This window comes from Cololabis saira, chromosome 23 (assembly GCF_033807715.1).
Source record: "Cololabis saira isolate AMF1-May2022 chromosome 23, fColSai1.1, whole genome shotgun sequence".
Taxonomy (NCBI): domain Eukaryota; kingdom Metazoa; phylum Chordata; class Actinopteri; order Beloniformes; family Belonidae; genus Cololabis; species Cololabis saira.
In genome coordinates this window covers 21622517-21629513 of record NC_084609.1, presented here as the reverse complement: position 1 = coordinate 21629513, position 6997 = coordinate 21622517, and positions in this window count along the sequence as shown.

Here is a 6997-nt window from a genome sequence, read left to right as displayed (position 1 = left end):
CTGACTCGGCTCAAAGCCTGGTAATGTAGTTTTCAGTCACTTTTTAACCCTCACATCTATTTTGTCTCGTAGCCTGTCATCTTAAAACTGAAGTGGATAGATTGAAGGAGCAGTAGAAGGGTCCAGCCTGGAAAAAATCTCCAACCAAATCATGTTAAAAACTAAAATGTGCCTTTTTCTTCCTTTTTTTGCCATTATTGGAGCACTAGACCAGAATTTTCTTTGTTCTAACAAAGTTGTTGTTGCTGCTGTTGTTCTAGCAGGCGATAGCTCTTGATATTCTGAGCCAAAAAAGTTCCTTATTTAGTTTTTCGACCAATCAGATATATAGTAAAGGCCCGTACCATAACTTGTCCACCACCATGCTTTACACTAGGTATGCGGTTCATATCCTCTAAAAAACAAGTGCCAGTCCAGCATCAGATGATGAAAAGGACGTTAAAGCTGTTTTTAATCATACAAAGCATAAAATAATATACATAAGCATCACATTGAGGAAACAGGAAAAAAACTCAGTTTTGAGTCTATAGAGACTATTCCACCTAAACACATTAACAACACAAAGGGCTAAGTAAGTACACATTAGAAAAAGTGAAAAAAAAAACAAACTGCAAGCAACAGCATTGCCGCCCGTCCCATTTAAAAGGGATGAAATCCACCATTGCAAACGCACCGGGAGCATCGGCCTCTTCAGGAGTTGAGGAAAGTTAGACTTTTCCTGCATCAGCACAAAGGTTAAGCAATCAAATTGCAGCTACTCATCCCGCCGCTGGCCTGGTCTGGGACTTATGTACGTCGTGGGAAGACGTTTCAGTGGTTGTATACTGATATGACAAAGACATTGGCAAGGAGTAATTCAAAGAGTCAAACACACCCACCGTCAAGCGTTGCCATGTGAGTGTACGGTTTGACCTCAGAGGATGACCATAGTGCAAAAAACTAAACAAAACTACTTCATGTTCTAAAGCCCAGCTTCAAATTCAATCTTATCTGTTGTGTTTCACTGCCATAAATGATATTCCAGTGCAAAACTCCACCCAGCATGGCATCCCTCCTCCGTCCCTTGTGTTGCCTTAGTAAAGCCACAATAACACTCACTCTTGATTCACTTTCAGCAACATCACTTGTTTTGATTGTTTAATTTTCTTGTCTGTAGCTCTGAAATAGAGACTACATTGAACTACGTGGGTTTTTTGTGTATTCCTGTTCCAAGGAGAAGGTCTCACTGATTGGCAGCAACGGCGAAAAACTAATTTCCATTTCAACTGTTTTTTTTTTGTTTTCTTTACAGTGCTTAAGCCTTCACAGATAACAGGTGTTTGTCCTTATTTATTATCAAGATACAAAAACAATTTCAAACAATAAAATGAAAAATACTTGCTCAAAAATCACATGTAACTGAAACTAACAAGGTTTAATTTAACCTCCATCAATGAACACAACATAATATATGACAAATAAACAGTGAGGCTGAATGTTCTCATTTGTTTCCAATTAAAATCAGTCCCTGGTTTTTCTTTCGTAATTAAGCAACCTGAGATCATTTGAAAAGAAAATGATTGCAGGTGGAGTTTGGCTAGAAATTTCACACACACACATTTTAATTAGCATTAAATTGCATCCCTGCATTGCTTAGTCAATGCAAGAAGAAAATATGGATAGTATTTGAATATGTTCATACCTATGAGCAAGCGGCACTCGGGGCATGGCAGATTCATCTGGATTTAATTATAGGCAACTGTCTACAACATTCTCACTACATTCTATTTATTCATAAAGGTCATTCAGTTATGAGGCAAACTTTCAATATGAATAATTTTCCGCACTTTACATCAAATTGAAATAATTTTAAGTGAAGATTCAAAGTGAAATGGAGGCAGAATATTGAGCCGGATAAACCTCCAAAAGTTCCTGAAGCTGTATGGGTATGTTGATGACACCACCGTGGATACAGGAATGCAACAGTGCGCATCACGGCCTGAGACGTGAACACGAACACCCGGCTGGTGTAAAAACAGGCTCCAGTACAAATGTCTCCAGCTCAGACCCTTCTAGGCTGACAGAAGAAGTATGTCTTCCTTCGCTGACGCTGCAGATAACCCTGCAGCCTGACCTCCAGGAACATCCGTTTGTAGAACATTGTGTTAGAGATCCTCTTGGGATCCGAGTCTGGAGCTCTGGAGCTAATAGGTACAGATATCCATTTTCTTCCCTGCCCGCACTTTCTTCCTTTTCCCGGTGCACTGCAAAAAATGTCCATATAAAATGGATCTGCACATAAAAATTACTGGCCGAGGCTCCTGGAGTGTGCGCTGATATCAACTCCAACACTGCAGCAGCAAGAAAGATGTTCTCATTTTGAAATGCCCCAACAAGTAGTAGCGGATATGTATATATATATAGAAAAATAGTTGCATCATATGAGCAAATTCCCAAACTATATATATGGAGAAAAAGTATGTGCATTTCTTATTTGTCTTAATATCAGTCATGGAAAGCTCTTGGGCCTTTATGGCCACACTGTGATAGTCTGTTCATCATTTTATCCTTAAATAATGGAGAGCATGTGTTGTCAAGTGCTGAAAGATTAGCTCTGCCGTGATAAATGGCATGCTTAGGCAACAAGAAGTAAAGCAACAAGCAGTGTGTATTACTGTCTTTCATAGTTAACTGAGGTAATAAATCACTGTAAAGGCAACATTTTTCTAAAATATTTATATTTATAGCTCTTCTTTTGTGAAATATCTATCAGATTGATTGTTTACCAATTTATACACTGACTAAAGGTAACACGATGATAGAACTTGGCACTAAAGATGAGCTCCTGCTGGAGGGGACTTTATTGGTCTAATGGCTAAGATTAAATGTATTTTCATGGCATGTTTAAAATCAATGAGGCAATAAAGGACAATAAGATATTTAAAACCAGTAAAAAACATCCATGCATTATCTATACTCGCCTGTTCCAATTCAGGGTTACAGGTATCTGCTGGAGGCTATCCCAGCTAATAAAAACATAATAATTTTACAAAATAAGAATAGAAATGTTGCCTACATTGTAAACAATCTTACTGAGTGTCGCCGAGGAGAATCGAGGTGCCGAGCAGGGATATGAATATGTCAGCTGTTTGAGCCACGAGCATGTGGACGGCGGCCACCGCAAACGCTCCATCGCCTCTGGGTTTTAATATGGACCTTGGAACATCAGGAAACAAATGTCTGGTTGATCGCAGAGCTCTTATGGGGGAATTCTGATGAGAAAGACGGCGCCAACGCATTTAAACCTTTAAAAGTCAGCAGTAAAATCTTCAAATCAGTTTGTAAACAGACGGAGGGCCTGCCAAGGGATGATGAGACCAGAGTTATTTCATCACACTTTTATGGGCCAGTTAAGAGATGAGGTGTTGCGTTATGAAATATTTGCAAGTCTTGCAGAGAAGACTGATCTAGACTGACATACAAGTACAGTGTATTGATCGAATCTAATCTAATTGAAGGATGATAAAAATACTTTTTTTTTACAGTTCTTTGAGAGGAAACAAAGTTTGATTTAACAGCTTCATCCAACTTAAGCAACTGCACATGTCACCTATGTATGGAGGATACATCATAGTTGATGTTTAAACTATTTTATTGTTGTTCTTGTCACTGTTACACCATCACACAATTGGTGGCGGTGGAGTTTTTTTTCTGCAGTGCTGAACCTCTTTTTCTTGTCTAAATATCCCATGACAGATTCAGATCCCATCATTCAGAACACATTTAAAGGCAATCTGAAACGCTTGTGTCCACATTGTCTTCATAGACTGATAACCGTTAAACTGCACTGGGATGGATAGATTGAGGGACCGAACACTGAACTTAAGACATCAGTTCAGATGATAACATCTTTGACTGTTAGTGTTAATGACTGCAATAAAGCTCTTTTCTCAGCTTGTTCTTTGAGTTTGTGGCAATTCTTTCCTTGAATGGTCCATATCCTTTGGCGAATGAAGGTTATTTAAACCTCAGCTCTTCTTTTTCTTATTTGTGGCTTTTCCTTTTCTTTCTCTTCCCTTTGCTTTACGTCCAGTTATTTCCAGCTGCTGCCTTTGACATGTTTGCTTATTTGCTTAGTTCAAATCTGATCACACATTTGGGTACACATTTGTGTGACAAACACAACAAACACACATGCTAATCACTGCACCACTTGTGATCGGATCTCTTTGAATGAATTTTTATCCAAGGTCTGAACAGGACCAATAGAGTCAAAGGACCAACACTACTAACTAAACTGGAAAGCAGATTAGACTCCCAAAACAAATGACCTTAATCTTGTTTTAATTCTGATTATTAAAAACTAGGCTCAATCCAGATTTTAAAGTCACTGAAATTGATTAACCTGTTCACCCCAGGGATTTCCCCTGAACAGGCCTATCCAAATTATATCAACAATATCTCCACAATTATAAGGACAATATGTATTATCTTGTACAGAATTACATTTCTAGTGTCAGAAAAATGGTGAATGTTCACATGCCTGAGCCAATTGTGATAAACCAAGGAAAAAACAAGGAATTTGCAAGGTGGAAAACACCATGATAGCAATTCATATAATTATGAAGACACCGCTGCCTGGATTCAACAACTCCTTGACTACAGCTGTAGCCAGTTACATGAGAATAGTTTAAAGAACATAGATTTTATAACGGTTTTAGTGTGGATAGTATCAGGCAGACTCTCTATTTGGCCACTTGGATACTTATAATATCAGGGTTAAAAACATTACTGTTTACTGAAGCGTACTCTTAAATTAAATACTTACCTGCTGTACTCTACTGCCCTTACTTTTTAACAACTTGTGCTTTTTATCATTTTACCTCTTTTCTTATCATTTTATTTCATTTTATTTGTTATTTACTGTTTAATTGTGTCTTGCCGCTTTTAATGTTGATGTAAAGCACTTTGAATTACCTTGTGTTGAATTGTGCTTTATAAATAAACTTGCCTTGCCCTTGCCTTGCCTACAGTACACTGTGCCAAAATGTGCCAAATGTGTTTTTTACCCTCTTTGAATGGAAAATGGCCATAAAATACTTTGATGATTTCATTATTTCGTAAATGGAAAATCTCAATCCAGAAATAACTCTTCTCTGTGCGCGTCTCTCGGCGGGTGTTGCTCTCTGCGCTGTGCAACTGTGTCACTGATCCAAGATGGCTGCCGCGCTCCAGAGTTTACACTCAACGGTAGAGGTCTGATGGTTGAAGTCTCCTTCAAGTGTAATATCTCGTTTGAAAGCTTGCAACATGTAGAATGTCAACAAAGTTTACTTAAATTCCCAAAAGCCACGAGGAGTCAACAAAATGGCCGCGACCGGCAGGATATGAAATGACGGCGGATGAAGCAGCTTCACTACTATGAAGGATTAAGCCGTGAATTCTGGTCAAAGAATGGTGTGGTTAGACTGAAAATGACAACAAAATGGTAAGGAAATAAAATATACTGCTTTTGGTCAGAATAGTTTTGGGATTTGCTGACGTAGTGTGTGATGAACACGCATCTGATGTGTGGGTTGTGAAATATGAATTTTGGCTTTTGGTTTGTTTTGAGATTGGCATGAAGTGGTCAGCCCAGAAAAGTTTATGTTCAGTATCATCTGAAAGTGTAACTTTTATAGTTTCATATGATACCCACTACATTGGGGTGGAGAAAATGGATCTTGAGTTCTGTTGCATTTTGTTGCGGGTGTTGCTCGTGTTGGTGGGCGCCATCTTTGTTGCATATGTATTTTGAAGTCGTTATAAATGAAATACATGTTGACAAAACGTGCTTGGAGTTTTGACATATTGGCTTTAGGGCTTCTTGTTTGAGAAACAGTTGGAATAAAATACCCTGACAGCAGTTGAATAACTTTTTCCACACATGAACGGGTGCATACAGCTGCTGGACCCAGTACCGGGTGCGTCTGGGGGAAAGGGTTAAAAAATGTTGCAGTGAGTTTTACTTAAAATAAACCTGGATATCGTCGGCAAACAAATGAATCTAAGGCTGCTGGCAAATCTGAAAGCATCAGCCTAGACCCCTTTCAGCTGTGAAAAAGGTTGGTTTACCCCAGTTTACCTCTCACATACCTAATCAGTCACATCAAATGCTAGATTTTTTTTCTTCTGCAAGGCAGCGTGGGCGGTCATTGACAGAATTCTGCTGCCTGGCCTCAGAGGGAAGCGCTTTACATCATAGATTAGAAAATAATAATAATACATTACATTTAAAAAAAAAAGAATGATTCAAACTCATATTATACTTACATACCCCTACTCCACTCTGTATCACTCCGGATTCAGTACAAGGTCTCTCTCCTCACCCACCGATGTGTTCATGGACTGCCCCAACTTACCTCATGGATCTCCTCACTCCTCAGACATCCTCACCTCCCTCCGTTCCTCCTCCACCTACCTCCTAAAAACCAAACTAAACTCCGCACAATGGGTGATGGAGCCTTGAGTTCTGCTGCTTCTCGCCTATGGAATCCCCTCCCAGACCACCTGAGGGCCTTGCAGACTGTGGACGCTTTGAAACTTGGCCTAAAAACCCACCTTTTTAAAAAAGCCTTTTCCTATTGATTTTATTCACGGTTGATTTTAACTTGTAGCACTTTGAGATTTGTTTTTAATGAAAAGTGCACTAGAAATAAAATGTATTATAATTATAATTATTATTCATATATCTGTGTTTTCCCTACTTTTAGTGATGTGTGGGTTCTTTGTTTGTTTTTTTTTTTTTTTTTTTTTTAAATAAACCTTTCTATCCCATTGTGTTTGTCACTTTAAACAGTTTCGGGGCTCTCGAGTGGATATTTTTTGCAGTGTACTTCACCTCCAACAGAAGACATGGACGAGAGCAGGCTTTGTGGGACATGATTGACGGCTCCTATCAGCCAATCAGAGCGGGGATGCTGCGAGCACCTCGCCCGCTCCTGTGCCGCCATTGGCTGTGGTGCGGAGAGCCGGGGCT